Source organism: Chlorocebus sabaeus, chromosome 5 (assembly GCF_047675955.1).
Source record: "Chlorocebus sabaeus isolate Y175 chromosome 5, mChlSab1.0.hap1, whole genome shotgun sequence".
In the NCBI taxonomy this organism is placed as follows: domain Eukaryota; kingdom Metazoa; phylum Chordata; class Mammalia; order Primates; family Cercopithecidae; genus Chlorocebus; species Chlorocebus sabaeus.
The window spans coordinates 42,753,559-42,771,317 of record NC_132908.1 but is presented as its reverse complement, the minus strand read 5'-3'; the positions used below and the strand labels follow the sequence as shown (position 1 = coordinate 42,771,317).

General features: G+C 39.1%; 2 pseudogenes; both read right to left on the bottom strand.

Annotated features, from left to right (window-relative positions):
* Positions 1-17,759, bottom strand: part of LOC103233516 (SHC SH2 domain-binding protein 1-like) — a 632,774-nt pseudogene that overhangs the window by 505,711 nt on the left and 109,304 nt on the right.
* Positions 3,262-13,071, bottom strand: LOC103233517 (vacuolar protein sorting-associated protein 35-like; annotated as a pseudogene).

Here is a 17,759-nt window from a genome sequence, read left to right as displayed (position 1 = left end):
CTTTCTATCCTGCCAGCCATAACCTGGGGTATAAATTTGACAGACATGTTAGCTTCTCAACAGCTGGAAACCTGCTCCTGTTTAATACGTGTGACACAATGACATTCAGGTTTTGTGAAATTCTCTGATATGGTAGATGAATAAGAGAATGCATTTTCCCTAGAGGCAGTCAGAGCTAATGACCCTTTCATTAAAGATCTCTATACATGGGAATAACCAATCAGCCACATGCAGATGGTATACGTTTTTTGAGACGAGGTTTCACTCTTGTTGCCCAGGCTGGAGTGCAACAGTGTTATATCCACTCATTGCAACCTCCACCTCCTGGGTTCAAGTGATTCTCCTGCCTCAGACTCCCAAGCAGCTGGGATTACAGGCACCCAACACTATGCCCAGCTAATTTTTTGCATTTTTAGTAGAGATAGGGTTTCACCATGTTGGCCACGCTGGTCTCAAACTCCTGACCTCAGGTGTTCCACCCATTTTGGCCTCCCAAAGTGCTGGAATTTCAGGCGTGAGCCACCACGCTCGGCCAGAAGGCATACTTTCTAATTACTACATTTGGTATGCAATAGAAAATGAAAACACACAGACACACACAATCTCACACAGAAACATAAGGGAATCAGTTAACATACTCGGACAGTCACTCTGTACAGATCACATAGCTCACAGTGCACAACACCACAGTCCTGGAATGTTTGTCACTAAGCCAAGACAAAGACCATCACACTACCAACAGCAGTCAGTCTCTTATTTCACACTAATTATGAAGAAGTACAGGAGTGTCAATTACAATGGAGGAAGTCAATAGAAGGAGATGAGACAGGACGTCCTCAAGCAAACGTCGTTTTCATCATAGCAGCCTAACAGCCTTATGCATCCAAGAATGGTTAAACTACTTTGCCCAAACAATAATTAAGCAGCCAAACGTGCTAACCCTTTACTAAAATAAATTATCTAGTATCAGTCACTGACACCCCTACTCAAGCAACATGTTTTATCCATTTCACAAAGTTTCCCTGTGGTCTAATAATAAAGAGAACCTCATGTGATTGCTCTTTATCAGAAAAAAAAAGTTAAGAAAAAGGCAAAATGAATTTTTAAATCTTTCATCAAAAAACAAAAACTCACATTTTCAATGTGACAAATATAACTTATACTTGCAAATTTGGAAAAGTAAAATTAAATGTAAGAATTGTATTTCTTATAAAGTTTATTATAAACAATACACAGTTCAGAAGAAAATGAACATGGAATAATTATGGGCACTCAGGTAAAAGAAGACAGACTTTTTGTAATTCTCAGATAGTCTTCAAAAGAAATCAGAGCAACTGAATTGTTACCCACATGCTCCAGAAGTTTACAAACAATTATGTGTTTATATATAAAGTAAAAGCCCACAGATGTCATGAATCTCTTTTTTTTTGAGACGGAGTCTCGCTCTGTTGCCCAGGCTGGGGTGCAGTGGTGCAATCTCGGCTCACTGCAACCTCTGCCTCCTGGGTTCAAGTGAATCTTTAATTCAGTTGCAATTCCTTCAAAACTGTCTAAGACCAGAAGGTGAATTAAATCATTTTAAGCACTTGAACACATGATTTCACCAGGAGCTGATACAGGGATATACTAAGAGTAAACTCATACCAAGTACTGCTGGTCAGGGTTCTCAGAGCGTGGCAGATGAATGAAGCGGCCCACAAGGCTCTGCTCATCAGCAAAGTCTTCCGGATCAGGGTCCTCTACAGGTTGATCTGGCTGATCTTGAATCAATGTGGATACCAAATTCATGATGGAATCCACCTGTAACATGTGAGGCACAAGAAACCCATTGAAGTGAAACCATTGGCATATAAAGCCACTGTCAAAAATGTTTCCAGTTATAAAATTACAATACAATATCAACAAGATATTCCTTTTTTTGGTTAGAAAGTCGATACACATGTATGTCATACACACATAAACGGACAAAAGTCTGGAAAGATATGCACAAAATGTTAATAACAGTGGTTATTCTCTATCTGGTGGAATTACAAATGTTTTATGATTCTTTATACATCTCCCATTTTCTAATTTATATAATGAATAAGTTACTTGTAAATTTTCTTTAGTATTGAATTACCCTCCCCTCCCATCCCAGGTATCTAGGTCCATAGTCTAAAATTGTAACACTGTTGCCCTAAAATAGCATGGAGGTATTCTCTTACCTGGTCTTGAGAGACAATTTCTGTGTTATAATCCAGAACATTACTAAGCACATAACAACTCATGCGCTTTCTGGACTCATAGTCAAAGTACTCAAAGAGTGGGTGAAAATGTTTTAATTTCAAGACTGTTAAAATATTGTAAGTGTCAACTGGTATTTTCAAAAGTCTGGTGAGTTCCTTTGAAACTGCACTACTGGTAGCAATACTACAAAAAGAAAAACAGAAGTCTTAATGAACAAAATTAACTTTCTCTATACACAAATAGCACTTGTTCTGTAAGAATTTGAAATTTTTCATTACACATTAAAGGAAATGGGTCAGGTGAATCATACCACCAGCAGAGTATAACAACCTCCTTTCAAGAGGATAAAAATGCTTTTCTAATCACAAATATATGTTCATCTATTATTTTTCTCTTGATGCAAAACTAGATACAGTTTCCAACTCATGAACAGATGGTATCACTGGAGTTAAGATGACTGTCTAGAATTCGATGACATTTCTAAGGGAAGTATTTTAAGTGGTAGTTTGGTTCCCAGGGGGCGACCAACAAGTATTGTATATTCACGATGAAAATAAGTAGGAAAAACAATCCATGCAAAACCAGCAATTCGACACAATAGAAAAATATATAAACTATTTCTTCTGCATCAGATGTTGGTGATTATGGAAAAGCAGGTTGACTGACTTTTAGGTTGTCATTAGCAAAATCATTCTGTAGATATTGAGGCATACTGGAGCATTTATTTTTAATTTTATTTTTTATTAGAGACAGGGTCTCGCCATGTTGCCCAGGCTGTTCTCAAACTCCTGGGCTCAAGTGATACTCCCAACCCAGCCTCCTGAATAGCTGGGATTGCAGGTGCAAGCCACCACACCTGGCATATCATTTAATTTTCTCTCACACTTATCATTCCATATCTGGACTTATTTTCAGTTCGCACACACACAAAACCAAAAATGACCAAAAGAAAAAAGGTAACACAAAGGGAGGCAAAAAAGAATAAATTTTCTTGATGCAGGTAAACCACTGGAAGGGAGATAGAAAAGAGGAAGGTTACATGAGGCAAAATTCTGAAGAATATGTGCGGGGGAGGCGGCCTGGCTTGACCCAAGTCCCGAACTGTGGGGGAAGGTAACAGGATCCGAGCTGCCCACAGTGGCCACTAGAGGACGCCATAGGTCTAGGACAGAACAGCTGAAGAGGCTTCAGGTTGGAAACAGGACTGTTCATACTTCTTGAAGGTATCAAAATCAAAGCTCAAAATAAAAAGAAATTTAAACCAATTTAATTCTGCACCTTAAATATACATACATCCTTCATTTTTCACCACGTGCTCATTCATAGGAAAACACCTCTTATGGAAATAAATACTGCCTGACAAAGTTTCCTTACCAGTTTAGGAACTCATTCACACACAGCAAGCTCCTCCAACCCGCATGCAGCCCAGGAGGGCTTTGAACGCAGCCCAACACAAATTTCTAAACCTTCTTGAAACATTAGCAGTTTTTTGCGATTTTTAAGCTCATCAGCTATTGTTAGTGATAGTGTATTCTATGTGTGGCCCAAGAAAATGCTTCTTCCAATGCGGCCCAGGGAAGCCAAAAGATTGGATGCCCCTGATACACAGAAAGGGATCCAAATTGGAGTCACTGGTCGCTGAAGACTGCCTATGGTCCATGGGTACCACAATTTCATTAATATACACAACCAAGTAATCGGTCACCATTTTCTGCCCCTAGTGGTGCTAAGCATGACAATCTTAATGCATGATTAAAACAAGACCAATGCCAGCATTTCATGAGTAGTGAGATCATGGATGACATCTTATTCTTTATTGCTTTTCTATATTTTGTATGAGCCCAAAAAGCTTTTTTTTTTTTTTTTTCTTTTTTGAGACAGAGTCTCACTCTGGCTGGAGCTCACCCAGGCTGGAGTGCAGTCATGCACTCTCAGTTCAATGAAACCTCCACCTGCTGGGCTCAAGCTATCCTCCTCCCACCTAGGACTCCTGAGTAGCTGGGGCTAACAGCATGTGCAACCACGCCCGGCTAATTTTTGTGCTTTCTGTAGTGATGGGGTATTGCCATGTTGCCCAGGGTGGTACTAACCTGGACTCCAGCAAGCCTCCCTCCTTGGCCTCCCAAAGTGCTGGGATTACAGATGTGAGCCACTGCACCCCAACTCCTCAATTCATTTTTAACTAAACAGTTTTGCCAGTGCAACCTTTTTTTTAAAATCAGCATTCTTATTTCATACTATACTAAGTAGATTTTCAACAAGATAATTCTCTCAAACTCTTTGAAGCATAATTAAGTAGATATGGACAGAAATGCATTAAAGTGACAAATGTATTCAACAACCATGATTCAAATAAATAATCTTTAAAAAATAAAAGTATATAGACTATTTTAAGATACTGCATTTTTACTAAAGTTTGAAATACAACTAAGTCTAAAATTCATAAAATTAACTTTTATTTCCCACATCATAAATTACTCAAAATAATGTCTGCTTCATTATCATTATCTGTTTGTTGGAGTCACAACTACATCCACATGTTGTTATGCCCAGAAGCATCACTACTGACAGAGATGGGTAAGTGACATTACAGGCAACACAGGAAAATCCAGTTGCTAGCTTCCTTTAAGAGGGGGCCCAATCAGTATGGAATTTTTGCTGCCCAGGATTGAGCTGATAATTTGGAAAATTTTGTAATCTGAATTCTCAGACTTTAAAATTAATGACTTAGTTTTTTAAAAAACATACAAAAGGTATCTACAGAAATAAGTCTTCACTTAGGTTTCTGGTTTCATGACAATGCTTACAAGTAGTGGGACAGACATTCTGTACTACTACACAACACGGCTGCAAAAAAGTCACCCATTGACCAAGCACAGTGGCTCACGTCTGTAATCCCAGCACTTTGGGAAGCCGAGGCAGGTGGATCATTTGAGCTCAGGAGTTTGAGACCAGCCTGGCCAACCTGGCAAAACTCCATCTCTACTAAAAATACAAAACTTAGCTGGGTGGTGCATGTCTGTAATCCCAGCTACTCGGGAGGCTGAGACACTAGAAAATCCTTGAAACCCAGGAGTTGGAAGTTGCAGTGAGCTGAGATAGCGCCACTGCACTCTAGCTTGGGTGACAGAGTGAGGCTCTGTCTCAAAAAAAATCTAAGAAAATAAAGAAGTGGATGTACTAAACATATTTGACACTTAAAATTTTTTATTTCAGAAAATGTGATAGAATGATTACTTGAACATTTTCAATCGCCTGTATCTTATGGTTACTCTAAATCAAATGAGTTCCCACTGCAAGATACTTACATCAGGTAAAAAACAAATTTTGTTCTTCAATATGATCTTTGGATTTGTACAATTTAGAAAAGAAGTCTGTACAATGTCTTTAAATGTCAATTAAACACACAGAATAAATATATTATCTTCATGTCTCCTGCACATTTCAGTTAAGCCTCTTTCATGTCTAACCAAGGCAAGTACCTAGTACTCATACTCACAAAGCTACATTATTTATAGTATAATTAAATTAAGATCATTGTTGTGATAAAGATGTAACAGAGACAAATAATTCAAAAAAATGTTTAAAATTCATTATTCCCAAGTCCGAGCATGTATCCTCCAGTGCTGGAAGGTCTTACGTATCAATTAAAGCAATGATTATGTTTTTCACGTTTACATTCTGGTATAACTCAGCACAGGTCCAAAGAAAAGGATTCAAAGTCTGGAGGTGAAATTCATCAGGGAAAACCTGAAAATCAAATGATCAATACAAGTAAAAGTATTTCACATAATATTCTGAACTCACATATGGTAAAGTTCACATTTGTGGGAAAAAACACTGTAATCTTATACAACTAAATTCAAACACATTACTTCTGAACCTCTCTACTAAACACAAGCTCAGACAGAAATATTCCAATAAACAAAGTGCACCTACAATTAAACTAAAGCTAGGGAGACTGAGAAAACTCACATGACTCATTCCTACAGTTTGGAGGAAAACAAACCACATTGATACAAAGACCAAGTTATAAGTCAGAAACAGAAAATCCTGTTTTTAAATTATTTTTAGAAGAAGCAAGATTACACGAAATAAAAGAAGCATTAAAAAAAGATTTTAATTTTTTATAGAAATGACATCTTGCTATTTGCCCAGGCTGGTTTTGAACTCCTGGCCTCAAGAGATCCTCCCACCTTCAACTCCCAAAGTGCTGGGATTACAGGTGTGAGTCACTACACCCAGCAAGGAATGTTCTTTATTCAGGAAAGCTTATTTCCTATTCCATCAAAATGTTTTCAAAACAATTAAATTGAATGAAAGATAAAATAGGTCCTTAAAAAATGAAATAACTGTTCCTACCTACCTGAATAATACACTCCATGAGATATTCTTGAGCCAAAGAATCCCTACAGTTTACAACTTGCTCCAATATGCCAGTCAAAACAATATAAAAGAGAAAAAACACACGTAGTGGTTAAAATCTGTTTTCAAAATCTTGAGCTAGTCACACATTTGAACTACTAACTTGAACATCGTATTTGAGATTTTTATTACCAAGACTTCACTTCTAAACTTTAAAAGCTATTTCCTTTTTGAGACAAGGTCTTGTTCTGTTGCCCAGGCTGGAGTGCAGCAGGACACTCTCCACTTAATGCAACGTCCACCTCCTGGGCTCAAGCCATCCACCCGGCTCAAGCCATCCACCCACCTCAAGCCTCCTGAGTAGCTGGGACTACAGGTACATTCCACCATGCCCAGCTAATTTTGGTAATTTTTGTAGAGATGGGGTCTTCCTATAGTGCCCAGGCTTGTCTCAAACTCCCGGACTCAAGTGATCCATCTGCCTTGGCCTCTCAAAAGTGAGCTTTTTTCTTCATGGCTTGTGCTTTTTTGTGTATCCTCAGAAATCTTTGTCTAATCCTAGGTCATAAAGATTTCCTCTGTGTTTTCTTCGAACAGTTTTAGGTTCTATATTTAGGTCTCTGATAGATTTTGTGTTTTTTCTGTACGGTATAAGGGATGAGGGTCAAGGTTCAGGGTTTTTTGTTGTTTGCATATAAACATCCAATTGTTCCAGAATCACTTGCTGAAAAGGTGGCCTTTGTACTTTTATCAAAAATAACTGATCATAAATATCTGGGTCTATTTTGGATTGTCTAGTCAGAGATGGGTAAATTGAGCTGCTGCTTGTTTTTACAAATAAAGTTTTACTGGAACACGGACATGCCCGTTCACTTCCATATTGTCTGTGGCTGCTTTTGCACCATATCTGCAGTGTTAGTAGTTGTAGACCAGGGGTGTCCAATCGTTTGGCTTGAAGAAGAATTAGAAGAAGAATTGTCTTGGGCCACACATAAAATACACTAATCATAGCTGCTGAGCTTTAAAAAAACAAAACAAAACCAAATAATCTCATGTTTTAAAGTTTTCAAACTTGTGTTGGGCCACGTTCCAAGCTGCCCTGGGCCGCAGGTTGGACAAGCTTGTTGTACAGCATACGTCTTGCAAAGCCAAAAACCATTTATTGTCTGGTTCCTCACAGGTAAAGTTTGCCATTCCCTGTTTTATTCTCCTCCACTGATTTGTGTGTCTATCCTTTTCACCAATAGGCTCTCACTGTAGCTTTAGAGTAAATCATGAATTCAGGTTGTTTGGGTCTTTCAACTTGGTTCTTCCTTTTCAAATTTGTTGTAGCTGTTCCAGGTTCTTTGTTTCTTCATATAAACTTTAGAATCAACTTCTTAGTTTCTACAAAAGTCTGCTGGGATTTTGACTGAGATTACATTGGATCTATAGATCAATTTTTTTAAAAAATGCTATCTTGACAATATTCAGTCTTCCAGTCCACAAACATTGCATATATATCTTTCTGTTTATTTAAGTCTTCTTTAGTAAAAGTTATTTTAAGATTTTTTTCAAAGTAACAAAAATATTGTAATTTTAAAAATCAGATTTCATTTTATCTCAGAACATAAGAAGAGGTAACAAAAAGATATAAACCTGTTTGTAACGTTCCACATTTACGCCTTCCAACTGACTGAGGTGCACCAAATTTGTTCCCATTAAAATTCTCAGTTCTTGTCATTCTCGTTCTCCTTTTTTCTCTATCTCGGCTATGTCCCTGATGCTGCATTCGCACCGAGAGCTTGTTCATTTCTGCAATGTTGAGCAGTACAAACTCCATGAAATCACTGATATCACCAGTTGTTTCTTCCCTGCAAAGAAACAGAAAAGTCTTTACACAGTATTTACAGAACCAACTTACTACTATCCCTCTCCTTTGTGCATTTCTTACTTATCTCTGTAGTACATCGATGCTTTTCAAAAAACCACTTTCGACTTTATGGGCTTAGTGTTAAATTTCAAAGGGAACAAACTTTAGGGAAGAAAGTACCTGGAGAGGACAGTATAAATTTAAAGCGCAAAGTACTTTCCCTAACTCCCTATCCTGGGCCAACTGGACTTGCTCTTATGGCAACTTCCTTAATTCAAAAAGGCTAGAAGGATGGGCATGGTGGCTCATGTCTGTAATCCCAATGCTTTGGGAGGCCAAGGCAGGAAGATCACTCTAGGCCAGGAGTTTAAAACCGGCCTGGGCAACATAATGAGACCCCATCCCTACAAACCAAAAACAAAAACAAAACGCTAAAAAAATTAACACTTAGGGTGTATTGCTAACTGCATCATTTTACTGTTGAATATTTTGTTTTTAATTGGAATGTAAGCTTTGTGAGGGAAGAAACCATGGATTTCCTGCTTTATTTTTCCACATCTTCTAGGATGGAGACCTCAGTAGCTTTCAAAAATTTTTATTCACTGCCTAATTAAATGCTCAAAATGGACAGCCAAAACATAATAAAGCCAATAACTTCATCAATTTCTCTACATTGTTAAATTTTTTATCTTTTCTGTACTGTTTAAAAGAAATTGATGCAGATATATTAAAAACAATGGAATTTTACACCTTAGAAATAAATGAAAATACTAAAAAGAAAAAATCAAAATCTGTGGGGGCAAACTGAAAAAAGATTAAAAATTAAAGAAAAAAATAAATGAATAAACTTTTTAAGAAAGGAATGAAGCTCTTTAATCTGGGGACCTGTCATGTGAACAGCTCACCCCACTGAAGAACACAGTTGGCTGACCACCTGCCCCTGCTGTGGGATTAAAGAACAGTAGACTTTGATGCTAGAATACTGATTACACAAGAGACAGGAGTGTCTCTGAAAGGCTTTTACTTTTTCTTTTCTGGAGTTAATAGCTAACTTGTAACAGATAATTCAAATCACTTATATTCCAAGGTAACTAGCAGTCTACAAATTATAAAAACTGATAGACGTTAAAGGAACAATTATGAAATCCAGCTGGCTCACACTTTATTATTTCATTACAAATTCAATCTCCAAATATAATCCCCTTTAAAAAGTTGTATTTTCAAAGAATATTTAAAGTAGTGAAAAAATGCTCAATTACATTAAATTTAAAAAGCAGGTCCTAATAATCCAAAGATAAAATTGGCATGAGTACATTTTAGATCATACCACATATACTGAGGAGTTCTATATTACAAAGGAAATCTCTATACAAACGCTACCTAAATGGCTGACTGGGTGGAAGAATTATTCATACTTATTTTATTTCTGTACATGTTTCCACACTTTTATACATTCTACAATGAAATAAATATGGCAACAAAATCAAGAAAGAAAATCACTTATTCTGTCAGCTCTCCTTCATCAGGGAAGATATTTCTGGCACACTGAAGAAGGTAATTTCGAAGAATCAGACCCCTCAAGGGATGCTGCACACCATGGCACATTTCTACCAAATCTTTCAAAATGTCCTTCCTGGACTGAGGAAATGACTTGACATATACAACTCCAACTGTGCCCAAAAGGTAACTAGGAGAAATATGAAGAAATGCTGATTAGAAATAAAATATTCAAATTAAGAATTTGATTATTTCCAAACACATTGAAGAAAACATTAAATAAACAAGACAGGAACCATGTTATTTTCTCCTGAATGATAAGGAAAATATCTGATTTAAAAGATAACCGCTGACTGACCTCTAAAAAAACTATATACATACACACACATGCACACACACACAGACATATACTGTATATATGCAAGATAGATATTACCTTTAAACATATTAGGAAGAGAATAATTGTCGTATTAATTTTTCTAACAGTCGGGACGTTAAACACAATAGCAAGCATGTCTATTTTTTCTATTTTCAAAATTCCTCAAATATCTACAAAAATCGTAAATCTAGTTACTCTAAAACAAATAAGAGAGTGTGTACCAAAACGTTAATCTCAATTTGTTAAGAAATTACCCTTAAAACATTTTTTAAGCGGATAATCATAAAGGACATAACATAAAGTGGGAAATACAGACACAAAAGTCCTCTGATTTGTTATTACTTACAGCCTTGGGATAACGTTTCCAGCATACTGTACAAGTTCATAGAGATCTGCCACTTTCCTTCCTTTAGCAAACTCATCTGTCAGGCAGACCTCCAAGTAGTGCAGTTCATCAGAAATGGTCATATCTTTTAATTATGATTAAGGACTAAAAATAAAGATAAGTCAACCTAAGCAAAACTTTAAAACTTGTTGGAGTTATTATTAACTTTTGGGCAGATATCTTAAGTTTTAGTCCTTTAAGAGAGGGTTCAAGTGAAGACAGAATTTAAGCTGGGCTTGTCTTACTTTAAAATAAGGGTTTTAAAGCAAGTGTGGTGAAGCAAAGCAGTAAATACAATGGTTACCTGTCAGACTGTGAATAGGTTTTGAAATGGCAAATGGTTAAATTTCTGTCCATTTGAGGCTGCTGCATAACAACATCTAAGCATTAAAGAACCAACTGCGTCATATCCTGAATATCCTCACGAAGGGTCTGAAAATTGAGATGCACCGACAACACACTTAAAGACACTGAAGCATAGGAAAGGAGTACGCTCCAAATGTTTTTCTCACTTAGCATATCTGCGTGGAGAAGGAGTGCCATGTGACTCAGATAATGAAGAATAAGATAACTCCAGACAAACTTCATAAAGAACAAACAAAATTGGCCTTATCAAGTAAAAGGTATGGTCCAAATATTTAGTCTTAAACATTCAAATGGTACAAAGTTCATAGTAGCTCTTTGGTGATAACAGAGAAGTCCGGAGTTCAGTTCACCAAGCATATTAGAAGCACGTTTTAGAGCATCCATAAGCTTGTTTTTGTCCTACAGAAATACCAAGAGAATAGATGAGAATGCTTAATTTAAATAAACATTTATCTTGGTTGTACAAACTCTTTACATCAAGGACTTGTTACATAGTATTAAAAGTATACAGCACTTAAATGATTTTAACCACATTAAAAAATCAACTTTAGATCATTTCACCTTGCCGTCTCTACTAAAAAGAAAAAGATGCCTGACTCTTAGTAAGACTTACACAGCTAGAAATGCAAGTTTCTTCATAGAATGCTCATCTTTTCAATGTATAGAGACTAGGAAACTAGCTCCATTCATCACATTTTACCTGCAATCAAGAGAACTGGCATACTGATTCAGGTGAAGCAAGATACTATCCCGACATGGCTTTGTCATGGGGTAAAGACTCTTCAGAGCTGTCTGAAATGACTATCCATGTAAGTTTGCTTTCCTCTTGTGTTCTTCAAACCCTCCCAATGCCCATATGTTCCACTTAACTCAGAAATGCAAGCAATTCAGTGAGACAGAGGAAACACTATCCATACACAGGAAGAGGAAGAAACAAGTAATAGCAAACCCATCTTCTCCATTCCAAGACATTTATTTTTCATTCCCAATTTGTTGGGAATGAAAACAAAATATACAAGAGCATATTAATATGCTTTAGAAAACATAGTAAGACATTTTACAAAGGTAAGACAGCATCATCTTCATCATAGTAATTTATAGCTTAGAGTACCAACCAATTTGGCTCAATTCCTTACATTTTAATCCAGAGAATCTACAGTATCTACACAGATTATCACTTGCTTTATCTTTTAGAATATGAAAATACATAAATAAGTGTTAAGTATAATTTTTAAGTTAGCTTCTACAATAAATACATCTATTCAGGGAAGAAATTAAAAATGCCAAGATATTTAGGAAAAAAAAGCTGAATAATTCAAATGCAAAGCATTTAAATCCATTCATTCAACAAATACTTACAGAGTACCTATTATATGCTAAGTACTCCTCAGGTCTGAGCTATAGAACCAAGGAGGCTAGTAATTCTGGTCAGACACTGGTGTGGTAATATTACAGTGATGTGTAAATAAAAGGAAGGGTCTCTTGTTTTTATGAGCATGTATTCTAGTAGGGAAGACAGACAATCCCAAACCATAAATATACATGTGAGTAAACAGGGCTCTTTGTTGAAATTGCTCCACACAGTGCTTGAGGGACATGAGACTGAAGATACACACTGGTGGACAGTGAAGATTAGATTTACCAGAAACAATGGTGCCACCTATCTCTAGAAAACACTGCACATGCTTCCTTAGGAACACACGAACTGCAACCGTGCCTCCCACATTTCCATTCTTACCAGGCATCTCTTCATTTGCAATGACTGGACCTTCACAACCTGTATGGCTTCATCCAAGAGCGTCTCCTGCTCATCCTGAGGGGACTGCTGCATTGTCTGCTGAAAAATAAAAAATTCCACTGACGTCTCAAGCACATTCTTGTAGCAAATATGTTATTTCTATAGTTCTAGCCATAGTCCTTCTCCAAGACTGTCACAAAAGGATCAATCCAGCTCTATACCTCAGACCCATTTACCAATTATTAACAGCTGCTGCACGCAGAGCCATGCCCCATCACTGAAGTTAACAGAATAAGACTGACAAAGGAGAACAGCATGTGTACAGAGAATTCCCTCTCAGAAACTGACTCAACATTGTTGTAGTATGTTGGCATCAAAGAAACTTGCAGTGGTAGTTCATGGCTGTGTTCTCCTAACACACTCTGAATCCAGCCCAGACATAGCCATCCGACCAATCAAAATCTTATGATAGGTATAGCCGAAACCACTCTGTAAAGCCTGTCTTTCCCCCTAGACTACTTGTCATCTGCATTTCAATCTATTCTTAGACAGACTGAGGAACTAGTTTATGAGATCACTGTCCATTAATCTGCACCATTTACTATGACCTTTAGATCCTCATTACTATAATTTATTCCCAAGTAAATGTCTTTTACTTTAGAGAGTCTTTGTGTGTTTGTTGTTTAGGTTTACACATATGGTGTCGTAAATGGGACCTGAAAAGTTTGCTGTGGGAAGGAATTGGTGATTCTCGGAGCACGTACGCAGTCCTCACTTTGCACCACTGAGCGCTCTGCTTTTATAAGTCACCTTTTCTGCCCTGGTGAAAATTGTTGACTCATCTTCCCTCAGGTTAAGAATCTGTTACTTTGATACAGGATTTTTGACATTGTTGGGATCTGGTTTGAATAAGGCTACTTTAATAAAAGACCGTCTATCCCTCCTAGCATAATAAAAGGGCTTTTGTCTATTCTGGTAAGTCCCTTCTGCTATAAAGACAAAGATCTTTCTGGATTGAGCTCCTTGTTTTGTGCCGAACTTACCTTCTGTCTGTGAAGCATTTATTTTCTGGCTTGCACAACTAGTTTAATATTTTGCTTGATTTACATATTTTTGTGAACAGTTTAATCCTTTCCAAGTTCTTAAAATATGTATGAGAACTTGCTCTATTTTTCTCCATAGACTTCTCATATTTTTTAATTAAAAATAAAAAATTTTATTTTTCTTTGCAATAAACTTCTGTCTCCAGAACACAATCAGACTCCGGTCCGCGGGACTGGCAGCCCAGCCCCCAGCCTTCAGGCCCTCCCAGGCCTGAAGGTGGGTCCTTACTGGGGACCGCCCCCCTTCGGCCCAATAATCAATCGATCTGCCTCCCGCTGCCATTCATGGCTCGGCCCCAACCCCTGCTCTGCAATCGGAGCAGGCGACAGGAGCAGTGGGAGGCCAGGCACAGTAGCTGACACCCCCGAGCCTGTAGGGACAGAGATTCTTCCTGGTGTCCCCGAGGGTGCAGGCTGCAGAGACGCCCGGGTCCTGCACCTGAGCTGCCGGTCGGAGGCAGCTGCACCCGGGAGATCCCGCCCCGCCAACTCGGAAGGGACAGGGCTCCCGCTCGTCCTTGACTCCTGCCCGCTCTGTGAAACGGGAGGCCCATGTCTGCAGCCGCGGTCAGTCGCTGCAGCTGTACCCGGGAGGGCGGATCTTGCCTGTTTCCGGCCGCCACCCAAGAGCCACCCTCACAGGGAGGCTCGGACCCACAGCCGCAGTTTGGGAGGGCGGGGCTCCTGGCTGATCGGTAGAGCAGGAGGCCTGGGTCTGCAGCTGCGGTTTGGAAGGCTGCAGCGCACCGGGGAGTTTAGGTTCCAACTCAGAAGGGACGGGGCTCCCAGGGCTCCAGGTAGTGTGCAGCCCCCGCCGCGCCTCCCTGCTGCAGCCGGCGTGATGGCAGCAGCCACTGCCAATATCGGGAGACAGAGTAGCAGAGCTTCGATTTCTGCGTTTCTGGTATTCTTTTATGGCAATCACCACTCCTTAGTCTAAAGAAAAAGGTGGGGGCAGATCCCGGGTCCTCTGCTGTCCTCTCAGTTTGTCCTTAGAGGAGCCACAGAGATCTTCTAGTCCCCACAGCCTTCACCCAGTGCGGAGGCTTTCCTCAGAACCTCTTCAAGATGGCTTGAAATGTTAGGAGCCTCATTTTGCTCCTACGCTGGACGTGTGTGCAGCATATTCCGCCTGTTGGTCCCAGCTGGGCTCCCTTCCTCACAAGCTGGAGTCTGCCAGCATGAATGAGAACAGGGAAGAGAATCCGCTGCTGTTCAAGATAGTCATTTTCTCTTTTAATGTAATCCCATGTTGACAGATTGTTGGCTTGACAAACGGAAGAAGAGACAGTGGCTTTGAATTTTTATTGCCTATTTTCTGATTCATTAATAAAATGAAAAGGATACAAAAAATGTGAAAGACACATGTAAATATTATTAAGAATAAGCAGTACTAAAACTATTGAGTTTGTTAACTGTGGAGATTAATATAAACAACCTGTTGGTAATATGTTAATAAACTAAGAGGATTAAGTAATTTTTTAACATAGAGGCTACAAACACTAAGATAAGAATATTTACGAAGTAAAAAAAAAACACATTTAAATTTTTGAAGCATAACCAAAATTTCTCATTGTTTTAAATGTCTCTTTAAAAAATTTTAAGATTTAGATATTCTTTCAAATCTCTTTTAAGTTTAAAAAGCCATGAAAGGTTTACGTGGCCATTACATATATTGTGTAAAAAACTTTAAAATTAGGCCAATATGTTATAGATTTGGATATAAAATTTGAATATAAGCATGCAAAATTACTGCAGATTATTTCTTTTTGCTTACCCGACCAGGACTGAGACTGTAGATACTTCATTTGGTGAATATAAAATATGCCAATAAGAAAACCAAGTCATCTTAGCCAGGTTTGATGGCTGATGCCTGATATCCCAGCACTTTGGGAGGCTGAGTTGGGAAGATTTCTTGGAGCCCAGGAGTTCGAGACCAGCCTGGGCAAGATGGCAAAACCCCAAGTCTACAAAATTTACAAAAAGCTGGACATGGTGGTGCATGCGTGTAGCCACAGCTACTCAGGAAACTGAGGTGGGAGGACCCTTGAACCTGGGAAGTCCAAGCTGCAGTGAGCTGTGTTCTCCCTCCTGCTCTCCAGCCTGGGCAATGGAATGAGCCTCTGTCTCAAAAAAACAAAAAATATTGTCATCTAAAACATCAAAGATTAAATGAGATGACTACATTCACTGAGCAAATTATTTTATGCCCTTGTAAATTTCTCATAAGTAAATTAACTTAGAAAAATATATTCTATCAGATGACATTTTGATGATTAGTGATGACAACATATCAGTATAGGAATAAATGATCCAAGTGGCTAATGAGCTCATGAAAAGGTGCTCAACATTGTTTTCATTAGGAAATTGCAAAGCAAAATCACAATCTGATATCACTTGCAATTACTAGCATCCTCAAAGCATGTATCTAACTTATTTATCCTCCAGATTAGAAAATAAAGTGCAGCTTATGTTCAAAAAGTACAATTCATACAGAGCAAGGTTTAAAAGTTCTGTACTAAGTGTAACCTTTCAAAGGTTTGTGTTGATTAGTATGCATTCAGACACTGCCCACACAGTGACTATAAAAACTTCATTTTTGTTTTCAAGTCTTCAGATGACAGATTGTGCTGGAGTAGATGTGATCTTGCTTGCCTAAAGACAGCTGTGCTGGCCGGGGGCAGCGACTCAGGCCTGTAATCCCAGCACTTTGGGAGGCCGAAGTGGGTGGATCAGCCTGGCCAACATAGTGAAACCCTATCTATACTAAAAATACAAAAAAATATAGCTAGGTGCGGTAGCATGCACCTGTAATCCCAGCTACTCAGAAGGCTGAGGCAGGAGAATCATTTGAACCCAGGAGGTAGAGGTTGCAGTGAGCCGAGACCTTGCCATTGCACTCCAGCCTGGGGAAAAAAAACAAAACAAAACAAAAAACAAACAAAAAAAGACAGCTGTGCTATGGTTTTGTGTTTTTTAATCTCAAAAGCTAAATGATTCCAGAGTGGTTTTGCTAAACAAGCTGAAGCACACACCTCATTCCATTAAAAGGTGAGAAAACAGTTCTGAGGGACAGCAGGCTTAAAAGGCCCAGGATCACTGTGTGAGGTCACAGGTTAGCTCCCCCAGTGGGACATATGGACTTCAGCGCTGAATCTTTAAAATTCCACTCCAGTCTTGGCCTTATCCCACCCACCAACCGGCCTCAAAAAAGTAAGAGAGGAAAATATGCCCAGAAGCATTTACCTTTCCTCCAAAAGTCAGAGACCATGTAGAGAGTTGCCTTTTCAAGGCTACTCAGCCAGTTCCTCCCTGTTGGTGATGCCTGGAAAGCGATCTTTCTCAAATGTTCAGAGGAGCAAGGTGGTCTGGGATCAGGGGACAGCGGTTTGCTTTCTCCTGCCTTCTTGAGGGCTGCGTTTCCCAGGCCAGGGCCGAGGTTCCCGCTGGTGCTGCCTCAGCTGGGTGATCTCTCATTCTGAAACCAGATCTGGACCCTGGGCACCTGAATGCTTGGGCCAGCTGTTCTCTGCTGGTGATGCCAGAGTAGGAGTTCCGCTCAAAGCACGCTCGCATGTCATCCCTTAGGGTCACAGTCCAAAAGAGTCTCCTTCGCCTTCCTCCTCCTCCCTACCTCGGGGAGAGGGTTGTCAGAAGGTGTGGGGAGAGCCGTCGCGGAGAGACCTTGCCAGAATTTCACAGGACAGACACGGACAGAGAGAGGACGGCCAGCTCCCTTGTGCTTCAGTCAGCCTCTGCACTGAACGCAGAATGAAAAACAGACAACCACCCGAATTTCGGCTCTTTGCTCTTCAGGGAATTGACTCATTCCTTGGGAGAAGGAATTC